Here is a 19633-nt window from a genome sequence, read left to right as displayed (position 1 = left end):
TCTCCAGTGTCTGACCTCTGATTGACATTGACAGAGGGAACTCCCATCTTGGAAACTTCTTTCCCCCAAGACTTAACAGGGTGAAAAATGAAAGAAGGAGAGTAAGGAGAGGGCGATTGTCAATAACAAGGTAGGGAATGAGTGTCCAATAAACAGCTCAGCAACTCCATCCTATTCCCCTGAGTGCCTAACTCTGCCCTCCATAGAAACACTGAGAGAAATGCGTATACAAACCCCTGACAGATAGCACAAATGACCTCCCAATTGTAGTGAGGCAGAAGAAAGGCTGCTGGATGGCATGAGGAGAGCCGGTGACAACAGCAAGTGGCCTAGGAGACCATCAGGCTGGATGGCGCAGGGAGGGTAGAGCTGGACAGATGCCACCATTTAGCGTCAAGTGGAGAATTGGGCCAACAAAGAAGAGAGGTCAGACATGAAGGGGGGAAGCCATGGATGTGGAGAAGCTGAGAGAAGAGAATATGGTAAGTGCTCTGGAGAGATGCCCTGGGGGGAGCGTTAAGCACTGTCCTTGATTCTGGCAAATGGAGGCAAGAATTTCCTCACCCCGGGGGTTTTGAATGGTCAGATCCTGCTCCAGCTAATGACACTCGGGCCCCTTGAAAGTCACTTTGACCAGAGGGGTCCCACTGCCATCAATCTGCAGTAGTTGGTGGAGATGCCCAGGGACGGTCCATTGAGACAGCATCACGAGCACAATGCAGAGTCGCCACCATGATGGTGGAATCGGTCCGTTGGCTGCCGGCAGGACCCTAAGCAGCCTCATGACACGTGCCCCACAACCTCCTCTTCCAGCGCACTCTCAGTGTCTCCACGAAGTCCAGCTTCTATTCTCTGTTGCTTGAAAAACCCGAAGATCTGAGATTAAGAAGACATGTCTGTATGGGGAGAAAAGCCTCAAAGCCCAGCACAGTGGGCAGTTATTGCCAGAGATGAGCCCCCTCTGGGGGGGGGGGCTTCTTTTGGTCTTCAAGTCCTCCCCTCTGCTTCAACCAGGTCTGGGAGCGTGAGAGCTTTTTCTGCCTTGAGTCAAGGATGCTTGCTGGGTCTGGGTGAGCAATTTGAAAGTCACTCATGCAGCTAGAGGGTCTTCTGAAAGATCTTCTTCTCTGCCAGGCAGAATGTGAGTGGCCAAGTAATCCCTTTTCCTTTTGGTATCAATATTTCTAGTAGTTTTGTCTCTTCATTTTGTCATCATTTAAAAACACGAATTATTATTAACATGTCACAAAAATTACTCTGTATTGGTGGGATAATTCTGTAGCATTACTTTATGTTTTCCTTCCTGTGTATTTTTCTTTCTCTTCTCCCATTCAGGTAGCTAACAAGTTACTTGGGTGGAAAGACTTTCCAAGACTTCCCCCCGACCCTGGGTACTGCGTCCTTCTCCCAGAGGTGGCAACACCTCAAGGAGAAATTGGCTGTGAGATCCCTAGCCCTGTCAAATATTCCTGTGCCCTGAGCATCTGGGTGGCTTCAGCTGGTTGAGCATCTGACTAATTTCAGCTCAGGTCATGATCTCAGGGTCGTGGGATCGACCCCTGTATCTGTCTCTGCACTCAACTCAGACTCTGCTTGTCCCTCTCCCTCTGGTCCTTTCCCACCCACTCACACATGTGCACTCTCGCTCTCTCTAAAATAAATAAATAAATCTTAAAAAAATATTCCTGTGTCCCAAGACCCTTATAAGAATATCAGGGGTGCTTGACATTTGGAGCTACGTGGACAAACAGGGACTTCTGTCATCAGTCCTCCAAGATTGGCAGAAATATCTTAGTCACCCTCTAGCATAGCCAAGTGACCTGAGGACTGGGCAGTCAGTGTCCCAGAGGAGCTGATGACTGACAGAGCAGGACCCATCTCTTGACCTTGGTCCCGGTAAGACCCTGGCATATTTTCATTTCACTGGAGATAGGGAAAGAACCCTAAGAATGATTGAGATTGAGTTTCCCTCCAGCCAAGGGAATGTAGGCACCAAGTCAAAATTAATTCAATTTAGAGAAATTTTTTTTAATGCATTTTTTTCCTGGCGCATTCGAATCTGAGGTCCAAGAATGGTCATACCTGTCTCACATTACATTAACCTGAAGATGTCAAAGCACAACATGTTCTGATTTTGTGGCCCGTGGAAAAGGATGGCACATAGAAATGAAACCCTCTGCTAATTCCAAACTGCTTTTCCTTATTGTAAAAGCCTTTTATTGATTTTTCACTAAACAACGGCAGGATGATTTTTCCTACTTTCTCCCTTTCCTCTCCTTGTCAGTATCATATACAGCCACTTTGAAAAGGAATTTGGCAGCTTCCTATAAAATTAAACATACACTTACCACATGATCTGGCAATCCCACTCCTAGGTATTTACCACAAAAAAATGAAAACATATGTCCACACAGAGGCCTGTACATGAATGTTCTATGTAGCAGCTTTATTCATCATCGAAAAAACTGGAAATGATCCGAATGTCTGGCTGGTATGTGGAACCCAAATCTGGTGTATCCATATCATGAAACGCTATTCAGCAAACTGAATGAATGAGTTATTGATAATGCAACCATAGGGAAGGAGTGCAAAAGTATAAAGCTAAAGGAGAGTGGCTGAACACAGATGAGTGCATGCCCTAGGATTCCACCCATAGGAAATCCTCTGCAAAGCAAAAACCCCAGGGATAGACGCTGCCTTGGAGTGATTGGCAGTGGGATGGGTGTGGGGGGGGGTGGGAGGGGTAGAGGGAGGTGGTGAGGAGAGGGGATGGACTACAAAGGGGCATGAGGGAGCTTTTGGGAGCGCTCGCTGGAAATGTTCCATATCCTGATTGTGGTGATGGGCAATGTGACCATGTACATTTGTCACCACCTATCAGATTGTAACTTCAAAAATTGGAGAATTTTATTGTATGTCAAAAAAGCTCAAAAAAGCTGACAAAAATCCTGGGGAAGGAGTAAAGATGAAAGTAATGAAACTATTGAATAAGGAGTTCCTGGATGCCTGAGAGACTGTATAAAGGCTCCCCAGCTTGCTCATGCCCGTTTTTCCTTTTTTCTTTTTCCTTTCTTCTTAAAATTTATTTATTTGAAAGAAAGGGAGTGAGAGAGAGAACACGGGCAGGGTTGAGCCAGAAGGAGAGGGAGAAGCAGGCTCCCTGCTGAGCAAGGAGCCCGATGTGGGGCTCCGTCCCAGGACCCTGGGATCATGACCTGAGCCAAAGGCAGACGCTTAACCCACTGAGCCACCCAGGAGCCCCTCGTGCCGATTTTTCTTCAGTGTTTCTGAATTACATGTTGCTCACTTCCTCCACCCACCCACACTCCAACGCTCCAGCCAGAGGAGGTCCTCTACTTTCTCCAACACTCTTCTTTCACTGGGAGAAGCCAGGTTGCCTTGGTTCAACTCTACTAACTGGTATCTGGCTCCCAGTATAACACGAACCAACACTCCCTCACCACATCTTCCTCTGTAGTCGCTTTCCCTTTTGCCTAGCTTCGCTCCACAGCCTTATTGGTGATTGTGGGCAATGTTTACCCCGTGTGTATTCGGGTTCTCCAGAGAAACAGACCAGTAAAGATCTCTATATCATCTATCTACCCATCCATCTATCCATCCATCTATCTTCTCTCTATCCCTCCATCTATTCATCTATCTATCCATCTATCATCTGTCTGCCTGTGTATCTATCTATCTATCTACCTCTCTAGAGAGAAAGAGAAAGAATGAGAGAAACTTTTAGTTTAAAGGAGTTTACTCCTGAAGTTGTCAGGACTAGCAAGTCTGGAATTTGCAGGGCAGGCCAGCAGGCTGGAAACTCAGTGAAGAGCTGATGTAATCTTGAGTCTGAAGGCTGGGAACTCAGGCAGAATTTCTGTGTGGCAGTCTAGAGGTAGAGTTCCTTCTCTGAGTATTCTGAGTCTTTGCTCTTAAGGCCTTCTACTGATTGGAAGAGGCCCACCCACATTGTGGAAGGTCACCTGCTTTACCCAAAGTCTGATTTAAATATTAATCACATCAGGGCTCCTGGGTGGCTCAGTCAGTTAAGCATCCGACTCTTGATTTTGGCTCAGGTCATGATCTCAAGGTCTTGAGATTGAGCCTCAGGCAGGCTCTGCACTGGACATGGCGATTGCTTGGGATTCTCACTCTCTGACTCCCTTTGCCCCTCCACCCCTCTACCTTCCTGCTCTCTTAAAAAGTTGTAAAAGAGAAATATATTAATCACATCTAAAATATACCTTAACAGCAATATCTGAACTGGTGTTTGATCAAACAAATGGTTCCCTTAACTTAGCTAAACTGACACATAAAATTAGCCATCACACATCTTCTTTAGCATCTTTCCTCCCATTTAAGGCCATTAAAAGTCTGGGTTTGCATTTCTGCTCTGCGTGTGGCTAGCTGTGTTACCTTGGGATAGTTACTTGTCTTTCTGAGCCTCCATTTTCCCAATATAAATCTGGGGCAATAGTAGGGTTGATATACAAGAATTAAATGAATGATGGGGCACCTGGGTAGCTCAGTGGGTTAAAGCCTCTGTCTTCGGCTCAGGTCATGATCCTGATCAGGGTCCTGGGGATCGAGCCCCGCATTGGGATCTCTGCTCAGCAGGGATCCTGCTTCCTCCTTTCTCTCTGCCTGCCTCTCTGCCTACTTGTGATCTCTGTCAAATAAATAAATAAAATCTTTTAAAAAAAAGTATTAAATGAATGAATATAAGAGAGTTAATACATTCAAAGAGCCTACAGAAGGGTACCCAGTGTCGGGGCCTACTTAGCCAGAGCGACTCCATCTCGGTTAAACAGCCATTTTGTTGTTTGTGCAGTAAAACTTAAACTGACCCTGCCCCTCCCCCCAGAGGAACTTACTTAAAAGCAAGTCTGGGAAACCAGTAAAATATGGTTGACCAGTCCCTGATAACAGAGCCCAAATACAAGAACGGGTCAGGTCAGGTGGAGATAACAGAGCCCAGAATGCAAGGATGAGTCAGGCCAGGTGGAGACAATCTCATTGGCCAGGCTCAACCACATGGCCTTTGCTCTGTAAAAGCTAGTCTGTGAAGCTGGGGGTGGTCGCTCTCTCCGTAAGAGGCGGCCCAGGCCGGTCGGTTTGATTCTCGGTGCTGGTGTGAAATAAAGCCTTGCTTGACCTTTGCTTTGTATCAGTCTCGCTCCTTTGATCACGGACCCCATCACCCAGCGCTATAACCCACTTACTACATGCCGGGCTCTATTTTATATTTTACATATATTAGCTAATTTTTTTTTTAAAGATTTTTTTTTTTTTTTAATTTGAGAGAGACAGTGAGAGAGAGCATGATCGAGGAGAAGGTCAGAGGGAGAAGCAGACTCCCCATGGAGCCGGGAGCCCGATGCGGGACTCGATCCCGGGACTCCGGGATCATGACCTGAGCCGAAGGCAGTCGTCCAACCAACTGAGCCACCCAGGCGTCCCTATTAGCTAATTTTTTTTAAAATTTTTTTATTTTTTCAGCATAACAGTATTCATTATTTTTGCACCTGAAGTGTGTAAACCTGGCAATTCGCAGACCTGTACCCCTGGGGATAAAAATATATGTTTATAAACCTATTAGCTAATTTTTTAAAAAAAAATTCTATTCATCTTAAAATTATATTTATGAGTTAAGAAACTTCCCAGTCATGGCCAATGAATGACTTGAATCAAAGAGCAGGGAGGGGAACCATATGTTTGAAGTAAATTAGACAGAATAAAGAAACGTTTCAAATGCACATGTTCAAAAAAATGCCCCAGAGCCTTCCCCTACTGACTTCCTTAGCGACATTTAATCAAGGCCTGGGATTTAAGATAATTTTCAAAAGCTTTTTGCTCAATGATATTCTTGTTTTGCTGTTTTATTTAATCACTAGTATGGTAAAAGCCTTAGGTTTTTCTTTTTTTGGTAGTATATGAAAAGCATTTCTCATACATTACAACTGAAACAGCCCACTTGTGGGCTGGTGGGGGCCCAGTCACCATGGATCATATTTCTCTGGGAAAATGTATTCTGAGATCCAAGCATATGACTTACAAATGAAGTTTTAGTAAATATCCCATCTCCAATTTGCCAACTGTCTGCTTTAAATACAGGCAGCCTAACGGAGTGGGGAAGGACAAGAGCTTTGAAGCTTTCAAACAGCTTCGAGGGTGACTCCCAGCCTGGCCAGCTACGGTAAATTGCTTAACCCCCAGAAGACTCAGTTCCTCAACTTGTTGTGAAGATTAATGAATTTTTCTAGCACATAAAAAGTACTCAGTAAATGAAATTGTCCTGTTCTGGAGATCATCACAAACGAGAAAAAGTGAGTAGAGACATTATAGCTACTCTTCTTAACACTCCTTGCATGTGCCTTTGTCCGCATTTCTCTAAAGAGTGTTTGTTCCCACTCAGGAACCTCCTGTAATGCCCTGCTGTCTCGTGGTAGCAACTGAGGTCGACGACTTCTGCATTGCCAAATCCAAAGGGCAGTTTGCATCTTTTTTTTTTTAAAGAGAGAGCGTGTGTGTGTGTGAGCAGGGGGAGCCGGGGTAGGTGGGAGGGGCACGGGGAGAGGGGGAGAGAGAGAGAGGACCTCAAGCAGACTCTGTGCTAAGCCTGGAGCCTGACAGGGGGCTCGATCTCACAACCCTGAGATCATGACCCGAGCTGAAATCAAGTCAGACATTTAACCGACTAAGCCACCCAGGCGTCCCTGCATCTTTCAATTACTGGGCCTCTGTGCTCTGTTTAACTATCAAACCATCTTTATGGGCTAAACTGTGTCCCCCTACATTTATGTGCTGAAGTACTAACCCCTAGCACATCAGAATGTGACTTTTTATTTGGAGAAAGGCCTTTGCGGAGGTAGTTAGGTCAAACCTAACCCAGTAGGACTGGTGTCTTTCTAAGAAAAGGACATGAAGACACAAGACACGTAGAGAGGAAAGACAGCGTGAGGACACAGGGAAAAGACTGCCATCCACAGGTCCAGGAGACAGGTCTCAGAGAGAACCAACCCTGATGACACCTTGATCTTGAACTTCCAGCCTCCAGAACTGTGAGCAAATCAATTTCTATTGTTTCACAGGCCCTTCTGTGGCCCTGTGTTATGGCAGCTCTTCGCAGACAAATACAACCAAATTTACCACTACTGCCTCAATTCCCCCAGCTCCAACTGGTTTTCCAACTGGTTTTCCAACTGTTCTTTCTGGGTGGACTTCTTGTCCTTTGCTCATTCCTAAATATTGGTGATTCTCAGGGTACATAACCTTTCTTATTTTATATGCTCTGCCCAGCAGATGTCACCCACTCTTATGTTTTAACTGCTGACAGTAACCAATTGTGATTTCAACCTAGAGCTCTCTGGAAAGCGCCATGTTTATGTGGAAAATTGCACACCTTCCCGAAATGTTGTCCATGTACTTCAGACTCCACAGTGCAAAACCGTGCTCTCTGCCTCCTGTGTTGTCCCTTGTGTTCAGTTCATGGCACCATCTTCCTGTTCACCCATGCTAGAGATCTGAGACCCAGTCTGGAGTTCTCCCTCTTCTCTATCGCTAGATAGGATCTCCTAAATATGTGTTTAAGCACCCCTGTCCTTCCCATACTCACCACCCTGCTCCAGTCCAGGCAGTAAGTCTCTCTTGCTCTGACGGTGGCAAGCACTTCCTGGCTGCTCTTGGTGATGCTCAGATCAGTCCCAGTTGTGGTTGCCTGGGCAATGGCCTGGACTCTTCACCACGCTCTTCCCAGCAAAGCACCACACTTCCTTTAGCAGTTTGATCAGCTAGACTTACATATCTACCTAGGAAGGTTGGACAGGGAGGGATCGATCAAGAAGACCCTCTGTAAGATGAGGCTGGAAGGACCAGGAGGTACCAGCGTAGTCCTTCCCAACACCCACAGAGTCTTAAAAAAAAAAAAAAAAAAAAGAAAGAAAGAAATTCAAAATCGACTTAAGTTTTTGCCATTTTCCCAAAGGCGGTCTTTAAAGGTTGTTGGGTTTATATGAAGCCATATACTGCCACCTTATGGCAAAAAGTTGAAAAGAAAGCCTGACATTAAAAAGTTTGGCTAACTTCTCAAAGCCTGATCCTCGCTCCTATTACAATGGATGCATTATTCCAGGCTCCATCTAAGAACGCCACCTCTTCTCCTGCACAGACATTCCTCTCTCACTCACCCAAAGACGGTGTTCCTAATATGTCCCTCTGTCTCGCATCATCGATTTTCCTCTCTCTATGGACACCTCCCATCAGGACTCAAACCTCCTGATACTCACCATCTTAATACAAAACAAAACAACAGCACAAATACCTTACCTTCACCCCCCCAACTCCCCTCTAGTGACGACCCCATTTTTCTGCTCTCCTTTACAGCAAATTGCTTCAAAAGAGTTTCCTGTACATGCTGTCCTTGCTTGTTCTTTTCTCTCCTCTCCTCTCCTCTCCTCTCCTCTCCTCTCCTCTGCTCTCCTCTCCTCTCTTCTCCTCTCCTCTCCTCTCCCCTCCCTTCCCGTCTCCTCCCCACCTCTTCCCTTCCCTTTCCTTCCCTTCCCTTCCCTTCCCTTCCCTTCCCTTCCCTTCCCTTCCCTTCCCTTCTCTTCTCTTCTCTTCTCTTCTCTTCTCTTCTCTTCTCTTCTCTTCTCTTCTCTTCTCTTCTCTTCTTTCTTCTCTCTTCTCCTCTCTTGAGTCTATTCCCAGTTGGGTTTTTGCCTCTAGCACTCTACCTTGACAGCTGAGTTAAGGCCAGAAATGACTTCCACGTTGACACATACAATAGTCAAGTTTCAGTCCTCATCTTGACCCAACCGTAGTTGACGACATTGCTGTCTCTTCTCGAAGCACTTTCCTCACATCCCAGACTCTGCTCTCTCCTGGCTCTCCCTTCCACATCACAGGCCATTGCTGGTTTCTCCCTTTATCTCTAAACCTTAAATATTGGAATGCCCATGGCTCAATCTTCTGGCCTCTTCCTTCACTCTTTTTCTAATACCCACATCCAACCCATTGGGAAATCCCATTGACATGATCAAGCATTTTACCATTTTCTTCCACCACCACTCCCATCAGTCTTGTTTAAGCCCATGTCACCTTCATGTGGTTACAAAAAACTCTTACGAGGTCTCCCTCCTTCTGCCTTGTCCCTCTTACAACCTGTCTCTCTACCTAGGAGCCAAGGACCAGCATGGTCTTTTTAAACTGGAAATAGGACCATGTCATTTCTCTGCTCAAAATCATCCAGTGGCTCCCCATCTCACGCAGAGTAAAATGCCAGGTTCTCACGGAGATCTTCAAGGCCCTGCAGCATCTGTGCCCATACCCAAGCTTCTGGTCTTTCCTCCTGCCACTGTCTCTGGGACTCACCCTGCTCCAGCCTCCTCAGGCATGAGAGGCTTGGTCCCACCCATTGCCCTCCTGCTTCCTTCTGCCTGAAAGCTTGGTTCTTACATCCTCCAGTTCTCTGTTAAAAGTCTTATCGAAGAGGCCTTTCCAGACCATCCTACTGAAAATTGTGCTTTTCCTCTCTTCCCCTGATCATGTTACTTAGCTCTGTTGCACTCATTACTGAATACAGCTTACATTCTTAAGCAAGTTTCCCAAGTGCAGGAAACTCGGCCTTTTTGTGCAAGGCCATGTCCCCAGTGCCTATGGCAGTGCTGGGACGCAGTGGGCATACAATCCATATTTGTTGGGTGAATGAATGAGGGTCACTGTCCTAGGTGATCCAATCTCAAAAGAAGGAATGTATTCTCTCTAATCCATCTACTGCTCAAATGAAGCAACAGCAACACTACCTTCGATCAATTATTTCTTTACTTAAAAATATCTTTAAGACTATTTTTGTAGAGCAGTATTAGGTTCACAGCCAAATGGAAAGGAAGATACAGTGATTTCCCATATGCCCCCTGCTCTGCCTCCCCCATTTCAACATTTCCTACCAGAGTGGAACATGGGTTATGATTGATGAACCTGTGCTGAAGCATGACGGTTTCTTCCTGGTGTTGCACACTCTGTGGGTTTGGGCAAATGTCTAATGAAATGGATCCATCATTATGGTATTACAGAGTATCTCTACTGCCCTAAAAACCCTCTGTGCCCTCCCTATTCATCCGGCCTGCATAACCCCTGGCAACCACTAATCTTCTGACTATCTCCCTAGTTTTGAATTTCCCAGAAAGTCACATAGTTGGGAGCATACCCTGTGTAGCATTTTCAGATTGCTTCTTTCACTTAATAATATGGCTTTAAGGTTCTTCTGTGTATTTTTATAGCTCATTTCTTTTTAGCACTAAATAATGTTCCGTTGTCTGGATGAAGTAGAGTTCGTTTATCCATTCACCTTCTGAAGGGCATCTTGGTTGCTTCCAAGATTTGGCAACTATAAATAAAGTTGCTGATAACAACTGTGCGTGGTTTTTGTATGGACAGGAGTTTTTAGCTCCTTTGGGTGAATATCAAGGAGCCCAGTTGCTGGATCATATGGTGAGACTGTGTTTGGCTTTGTAAGAAACCATCATTCTGTCTTCCAAAGTGGCTGCACCATTTTGCATTCCCACCAGAGTCCCTATGATCTCACATCCTCACCAGCGTTTGGTGTTGTTAGTGTTCTGGATTTTGGCCATTCTCGTAGGCCTATAGTGGAATCTCATGGTTGTTTTAATTCACATTTCTCTGATTACCTAGGGTGTGGAGCCACTTTTCATATGCTTATTTGCTATCTGTCTACTTTCTTTGGTGAGCTGTCTACTACAGTCTTCGGCTCTTTTTGAGATCAGGTTGTTTATCGTTGAGTTTTAATCTTTAACTTTTTTTTTTTTTTTTAATGGAGAGAAGCTGCCATTGCTAGTTGTTTCTCTGTGGAGATACTAGACAGCAAGTCAGGTTTCTCTGTTCTGGGAGAGTCCTTTGTTTTTGGAAATGGGCAGCAAGCCTTGTCCTGTGGGGGCAGGGCAGGGCCCTTTTGATGGCTTGATGGAGGCTACCCATCTGTCTGGTCACCAAGGTGTAGAAAGAACAGAAACTTCCTGTGAGGAAAGAAATGGAAACCCCAGTCTTTTCCCTTTTGAGGTTGAATGCCATTCGGACCCCTGCAGATTGAGACGGCTTCTGGCAGAGACTGTCTTACAGAGAGTAGTGTTGGGTGGGGCACCTATCTGCCTGCTGTGGGGTGCACGTTTGTAGGGGGATCTTGGGAGCCTGAGCTGGTTTGGGTGTGTGGCTTCTGGTATGGAAATACCCTTGGAAAGTGAGATTTTGCTGCCTTGAAGTAATGCTATGTCCTGAAACCCACAGTAACACCAATCATTTCTTTGAATCAGACAAGATGAGCTCTTAATTGTAGCTCTTGTGATCCTTTCTGCCTGGCCGGGCAGCTAAATCTGGAGCAGCCCAGTTCTGGGGGTGGCTGTGGTTTCCTTCAGCCCCAGGGGCATCTGTCTCAGGTCTCCTTCATGCGACTGGAGGGGACCGGCTTTGGAGACACCAATAAGCACATGGGGGGTGGGGAGGGGAAGGGTTGGACAATGCTGAGACGTTGGCAGGAAGCCACATGGGAGATGTTCAACTTCCTGCTAATCTGGCATGCTGCAGCCTGAGCGGAATTCAGTTTGAAAAGTAAAAGGGATGCTGCCTTCCTCATGCACAGAGCCGGTGGTGTGGCTCGGGCTGGTTATGGAAGTGTCTGGTGTCCTCTACAGAAACAAGAAGGGCGCAATGCTCCTGCTTGTCTGTCCCACCGGCCACTCTCTGGCCCACATCCTTGTTCCTGACGGCCCTCCCTCACATCCAGGTGAAATCCAGCCTGGGCTAACCCAGGTCCTTCTCCCTGTTCCCTGCCCCGTGCCCTGAAGGATACCACGAGATCCGGCCCGGTGCAGCTGGACATGTCCGGACCCCCATCACTACCCTCCATCCCTCTAACTTCCCTCTTCGCGTGTCGTTTTCTTCCCTCAACACGACAGCTGGACCACTTCCGTCTTCACTCTGAAAATGGAGACCAACAGACAGAAACGTCTTTCACTTTCCCCCACCGAAGCTATTCCCTTTGCAACGTCCGGAATGATGATAACTGAATACGAAGTGGGAGTTTGCAGTGGCCCAGTCCTGCCCTAAATGCTTCCCTGGCCAACTCACTTCATTTGCTGTTTGGCCTTTTTCACTTACACCAACCAACACGAGGCACAGTGAGATGAAGGGACTGGACTGAGCTCGCAGGACTTGCAGGGGCAGAGCTGGGATACGAACTCGGGTGAACTGAGTCCAGAGGGCTCAGCCCCTGTTAGGACTCCCGGACCACATGGGCACAGGGCTGCTTCGTGAAAACATGTTCAGCAAACCTACGGATGTATGCATGAACCTGTGAAAGCAAGGAGGTTGAATCCACCTTTAGACTGGGGTGCCAGGCAGCTCACCATCAAACACCAGAGGAAAAGAGCAACGATTTGGGGGGAGGTGGACATGGTGAAACACAGTCCATTTATATTCACAATAATTTTTCCAATGCACAAATTATACCCACTAGCCGAAGAATGTAGGAAAGAATCACAACAATATAAAGAAGAAAAACAAAGTCGCTAGGAGAACCAGCAATATTTGTTCCCTTTTGAAATTCGGGTATCTTTGGAAAAAATATATGAGGCTCCTGTTATTTATATAACTGCGTGAATGACTTTGAGATCCCTTTGGAAACCAGCTGGGATAAATGCCTAAGGTTAAGGGTGTCTGCTGCTCCTCGTCCTCCCTCCTCTGATTGATAGAGAACAGAGGCAAGGAGCCCATAAGGGGGTGAAATATGATTTTACCACCAGCAATAATGCAAGTGCCTGGGCTCTGTAATGCCAGATTATAGAATGTCCCCTGGCTCGGGACGGTGAGAGGCACAACTGTAGAATGCTGGAGCGGGGACAGGGTGGGATTTGTCTTCTTTCCAGCCTGCACCCATCTGCTTGCTTGTCAGGTGAGAGAACAAGGCCCATCTGTTCAGTAGGTAACGCACTTCTGGACTCCCCTCCTGTCCTGACCAGGGTCGTACGTTCTCATGGGTAGTAAGTGTGATTTGTCCCTGATGGTTTTGGAGATAACCTTCCAGGGTTTTCATAGGAATGCTCAGGAGGAAGTAGGCTGGTGGCGTTGGGCTATATGGGTGAGTGTGAGGGGGCTCTAGGGTGGGGTTGGGGCGAAGGTCGTTCGGTGTGTGCTGTTCCTTCAGCAGAGGAGAAAGTACACAGCACAGGTGTGGTGAGGCCAGGAACGCCCTGGGATGGTCGGTGGTATGTGTCCGTTTCCTGCGGCACAGGGGCTCAGGGACCTGCTTAAACATTATTTCTGGAAGGGATTCTCATTGGAATCAGGGGCCTGAGTAAAGCAGAGCACCCTCCCCAGTGTGGATGGTCCTCATCCAATCTGTGAGGGCCCCAATGGAACAAAAAGGTGGGGAGGAACAAAAAGAAAGGGAGGATTCAGTCTTTCTGCCCAGTGCCTGAGTAGGGACAGCCGTCTTCTTCCCTCAGACTGGGGCTTACCCCCTGGCTCCCCTTCTCCAGCTTGCAGACGGTAGATCATGGGACTTCCCAGCCTCCAGAATCACATGAGCTGATTCCTCAGAGTAAAAATATATATATATGTATCCATGTATTTATGCGTGTGTATCTATGTATGTATTATGTATCTCTGCATGTATGTATGTGTGTATCTATCTGTCTATCCGTGTATGCATCCATCTATATTTATCCTATAAATATCTATATTTATTTCTCCAGACAACCCTGACTGTGACAGTGCCTTATTTATTGTGCTTAGAATAGTGCTCAGTCTATACCCTTAGTATTGGGTCACTTAAATGGAATGGCAGACTCCAGGAGTCTTCATCATTCCAGACTTCATGATCAGAGTTTCTGAAGTTACAGAGTTACACAAAAAAAGCAAAAATAGACACACACCATGAAAATATTAAGCAGTGAATTGGCCACATTTAAAAATCTTCCTCTGCTCAAACATCTGTCCTGATCTTGGATATCTTTGCTTGGAGTCTGGTGTTGTGAACACTCAGCGACATTGTGCCAGGGCTGACAGATGGCACAATGACAGTGCAGACCTGGCAAGGGGTACGGCTCTTCATGCAGCTGATGAAATGATGGTGGGTCCCAGCTCAGATGGCATGCAGAGCCATGGGCAGAGGAGACCCTGGCAGCAGGAGACCCGTTAAGGAACAAAGAAGAGAAAGTTTATAAGCAAATCAGGATCCATTCTTCAAAAGGGGATGATTTAAACATCAAAGGATTGAGAGAATCCCTTGGGAGAATTCACACTGTCTGCAGATATGTAAACTTTTATTTCTTCTGATGGCTCTATTATGCAATCACAGATTTCAATGGGAAAAACGATCCCCCTCTGTAAAAGCCTGATTTATTTCTTGTTCATTTTGAAAAGTAGTTTATGGTTCAAATTATAATGGAAATGCTATTAGGTATAAGAAACACTTATTTAATTTTACTGTTCCACATAAAATTTCAACCCCGACTTTTTTTTTTATCATTGTTTCCTTGGTAACCATTATCCTTGGATACTGAGGACTGTTTTCCATATGCTGGGGTGGGAAAAGCCTCCCTGAGCAAGACCCAAAATGCCGAAGGAAAAGACTGTCGTAACTGACCACTACACACGTGATGATTTTGCATAGCAGATTGACAAAAGGCACACTGCTCACTGGGTGAAAATCTGAGTAGCCTGCATAATTGCTAAAGGTTATTAGCCAGGACATATGGCAAGCAAATTCAGATCCTTAAGGAAAAAGAAAGGTAACTCGGCGTCAAAATCAGTAAAATTTGTGGCTGGTGGATTCACAGAAGAGAAAGGGGACCGAGGGTAGAGAATGGTTTACAAACCTGTGAAAAGGTATTAACACTTTTCATGATAATCTGGGGAATGCAAAATAAAACATTAATGCACCATTCCAACCCACAGATTGCCCAGGACTGGAGGTAACGCGGGTACTAGCTCAGGTGCAAATAAATAGACAATCACACACACATGTTCTCTCTCGTGAAGACGCAGCTTAGTACCGGCCTAGCAAAGTTAAATGTGTCTCTGAATACAGCAGTTCCACTTCTAGGAATAGAAACCTGCCCCATAGAAATGCTCACATAGGACTGCCTACAAGGTGACTGCTAAAATATTATTGTAGGAAAGTGGCAAATATTGCCCTTACTGTGAATAACAGCTGACACTTACAGAAAGCCTTCTCTGGGTCAGCACTAGATGAAGCACTTTACATAAATGAGCTCACTTAATCCCCCGTGACAACGCTGGAAGGGATTTCAGGAGCCTCACTGTCCAGAGGAAGGACACAAAATAGTGAGTAGCCTCGAGGTAGGAGGAGGCAGAATTGCGATGGGATGGGACCCCAGGCAGTCTGGCACGAGTCTGGGCGCTACATCACTTGCCACGTCACCGACATGCAGTATGGGATAGCTTCAATAAATCAGAGAAGATCCTTGCAAGCAATACTGAGACCTGTTGTAAAATGAAATAAATGGATAGCCGTGTAATCACATTTATGAAATATACAAGCAATCCACGGTGTGTGTGGGGTGTGTGTATGTAAATGCACAGATGAGGACAAATTGGAAGAAACATGCTGACCGTTCTTTTTCTTTTCTTTCTTTCTTTTTTTTTTTTTTTAAGATTTTATTTACTAGAGAGAGAGAGAGCAAGCATGAGTAACAGCAGGCAAAGGGAAAAGCAGGCTCCCCACTGAGCAGGGAGCCTGATGCAGGACTCGTCCCACGACCTTGGGATCATGACCTGAGCCAAAAGTAGGCACTTAACCAACTAAGCCAACCAGGCACTCCCCACCGCCCCCCCATTGTTCTTAGTGATTGCACCTGCTAAGGGATATGTGACTGGGGGCAGGTGATGAGGGTTTCTGGTAGAGGAAGACTTTTCATTTCTAATCTATATTCTATTTGTTGTTCTAGTCTAGTCTGTATTCAAATAGTTGATTTTTTAGGATATTTATATTTATGACATGTATCATTTTCCAAGGTCTAAGCCAAATGCTAAAAGGTGGCAGGTCCTTGTGACCTGGTCTCTGAAGAGCTGAGTTTGCGGCTCAGTGACTGTTCCCCAGTTTTACCAGGGGATGAAGAGCAGCTGGCGGGCAGGGAGGGGTGGGTGGATGAGGGAGCGGGAGCCGTGCGCGGGCAGCTCTCTCCCTCAGGCAGGGTTCCTTCGCTGGACTCATCCCGACCCTGGTCATGGGGCTGAGCCAAAAGAGAGCAGTATTTCTCACCTGTTACCGCCTATGAGAGGCTGATTCCTAACTGCAGTCGTCCAGCCGTCAGCCGTGCCACGGCTCTCATTCTTATAAACGCAGTGTTTATCTTCTGGGGACGGGAGAGATATGGGAAGTATATTGACCCACGTGCCCTGAACAGGACAATGACAGGCCTTATGATATGAATTATGTGACTTTGAATTAGCAAGCCCACAGTCATTTACGATCCCACTTGTCCTCTTCAACGGTAAAATTTGAAAACTAAAAATACTCACTTTCCCAGACTTCCATGCAGCTGGAGGGTGACCATGTGACCCAGTCCTGTTCCCTGAGACGTTCCTCCATATCACTGACCAGACTTCCGGGAAAGCTTCCTACAGGGGCAGTCTAGACTAGAAGGACCCATCAGACTTTTGCTCTAACCACCTTTTTTCCTGGGCAGACTACAGATGTCTAGAAATGTAGCTGCCGTCCTAGAACTATGAAGATGAAAGTCACATGCTGTTCATTTCCCAGGGCCACCATAATAAAGTACTACAAACTGGGTGGCCTAAAACCACAGAAACGTATCCCCTCACCGTTCTAAGGGCTAGAAGTTCAAAATCAAGGTGTCAGCAGGGCCTGACACCCAGTCTCTGTGTCCCTCTGACGTCTCTAGGAGGATCCTTCCTTGAGTCTATGTCTTCTGGTGTTGCTGACACTCCTTAACACTCCTTGGCTCATAGGAGCATCACGCCAATCTGCTTGTGTTGTCACATGGCCTTCTCTCTGTGTCTGTGTCTCTTCTCTTCTTATAAGGGAACCAGTCATATTGGATTTAGGGCCTACCCTACTCCAGCATGACCTCATCTGAACATGAGGACATCCACAAAGACCCTGTTTCCAAATAAGATCACATTCACAAGTACCAGAGGTCAAGACATGGACACATTTTTGGGGAGAATGGGGGTCATAAAACACACTAAAAATAGACAGAAGGAAGATGGAAGCCCCGGACAGCCCTGTGGGATTACCACCAGTGGACAGCCTACCTCCACCTTCTGGTGTGAGTCAAGTAAGTTCCTTATTTATTTAAGCCATGGTGTAGGTTTTATTTTTGCTGTAGTTGAACACATTCCTAACTGACACATTCCTAATTGTCAGAGCATTCATCTATCTATTCAGCTGGTCAGCCAAGTTGGGGGAGATACCCACACTGTTCCAGACAGGGAGCAAGGGGATGTCTCCCTCAGAGTTGAGCCTGGCACAGAAAGAGTACTCACTATTTATTTGTTAAGTCCATGCCTGGAAGACACATTCCTTGCTTTCATGGAACTTAGAGTTTAGAGGATATGCAAAAAGATGGACAATTCAAATGTAGAAAGAGACTGTGTGTGTGGGGGGGGGCTGGTACCTAACTCTGACTTGGGGCTTAAGGGGGGGTGTTTGTGGTGATAAAGGGTGCTGGGAGTACATACAGAAGCTGAAGAGAGTGTGATGCATGTAAGAAACAGAAAACATTTACTATGCTGACCCATGGAGAGTAGGGAAAGGGGGGGGATGAGGAGTGGGAAGAGGAAGAGAGAGAGATTGTGTGTGCGTGTGTGTGTGTTTGTGTGTGTGTGTGAAAAGTGATCTAGAGAGAGGGCTAGAGACACAAGCATGAATACTTGAGATCATTTTTAAATATTTGAACCTGTGTCTGCTCACATGGTGACTGTGGGGGGACTACGGTGTATACTTTTCTATTTGGGGAGGAGAGGGTCTGTCATGGGCTGCTTTCCCTCTGTAAGTTGCCTGGCTGACAGACCAATAGGTACAACGCACCGCAGAGGAAAAAGACTTTAAGATGCAAACATGCCTCTTTGGCATTGCTCGAGCCTGCTCTCATGAACTCTCCATTCTTGGGTCAAGAGTCTGAAGCTCGAGTTTTGCATTTTATGTCACATGTGTTAACACTTAGGGATGTTTCCAGTAGGCCTTGCTTTTGCACATCATCCTCATGCAGCTGTGTTTTCTGGAAGAGACCTGTGGAGAGCTGGTTTATGCCAAGTGCTCACTCCTGACACTCACATTCTTGCCTCCCATGTTGCTTGCCAAGGGAACAGACACTGACAGTTTTCATTTGCATGGATTTCTTTTCCTGCATCACTAAAATGAGCCTTCTAAAAAAATCGTGAAAAAACAAAATGAGATAAATGATGTCTTGCACACAGAAAGTGCTAACAACTGATCGCATAAATGCATACAAGTCACAATAATCTATTTTGGGAAAAATCCCATTATCATTTTGAGAGGTAATCAGAAGCAGGCTAATTGTTTTTTAGGATTTTATTTTTACATAATCTCCAAACCCAACTTGGGGTTCAAACTAACAACCTGAGTTGGAGAGTCACAGGCCCTACAGACGGAGCCAGCCAGGTGCCCCAGAAGTAGATTGAATTTTGTGTCCCTTGGCCCCTCTGGTAGGCTGGTTCTGGCCCTGCCCTTGGATGAGCATTCCGGCAGGATTCATGTTTCTTTTGGCCATCTGGAGTGGTACTGACCTAGAGACCTAGCACTGGCATGTTCTAGACTTGGCAAATGTTTAAAGCTGATCATTTCTCTGGAAATTTCTCTTGCGGGTTCTTGGGAAACCCTTCATCCACCAGGATCTCTCATCTTCTTTCTCTTGACTTGAGTAAATACATCTCTGTAGTTTCTGGTTCTCTGTGACTCCTTCACAAGTCCTTAGGCATCGGGATGTACCTCCCTAGACTCTCTGTATTGGGGAATCCCTTTGTCCCTCCAGGGAAGCCCTTTTAGGACAGGATTAAGATATCCCCCTCCTAGCTTTCTCTCGTCACCCATCCTTTGCCCATCATATGTCCTTTACCATGACATATTTAGGTTAGTCAGGCCAAACCCAGTGCAGTAGCAGCGTCTCCCCACAATTCAGGAACCTAGAAGTCCCATCCCCTTCAGACTCCTCAGGCAGGAGTTAGACACCAGTCCTCTGGGTACTCCCAAACTACCGGGGACACACATTTTGCTTTCTAAGTGGAAGCACTAAAGTCCCTTTCCATAGGCTTGAGGTGAGGGAAAAGCACCTCTGCCCCCCCAGTGGGAGAGGGGGAGGACACAAAGCACACTGAGAACTCTCTCTACACATCATTCTTTGTCAGTGCCCCTCCCGCTCCTCTTCATGGGGTTTAGGGATCCAAGAGTCATGACCAATCTTGAAAAGTTTGTATTGCTGTCCCTCACATTTCATTGGAAAACAGTGTGTGTTATCTTCAACTTGTGTCTTCAAACTTGTGTCTTAACATCCTGTTACAATGTCTCTGAACCTTGGGCCCCTCCCTGTAAAGTGGGAATCACGGATTTGTAGATATC

Source organism: Lutra lutra, chromosome 6 (assembly GCF_902655055.1).
Source record: "Lutra lutra chromosome 6, mLutLut1.2, whole genome shotgun sequence".
Classification (NCBI taxonomy): domain Eukaryota; kingdom Metazoa; phylum Chordata; class Mammalia; order Carnivora; family Mustelidae; genus Lutra; species Lutra lutra.
Note: the sequence above shows the minus strand (reverse complement) of the source record.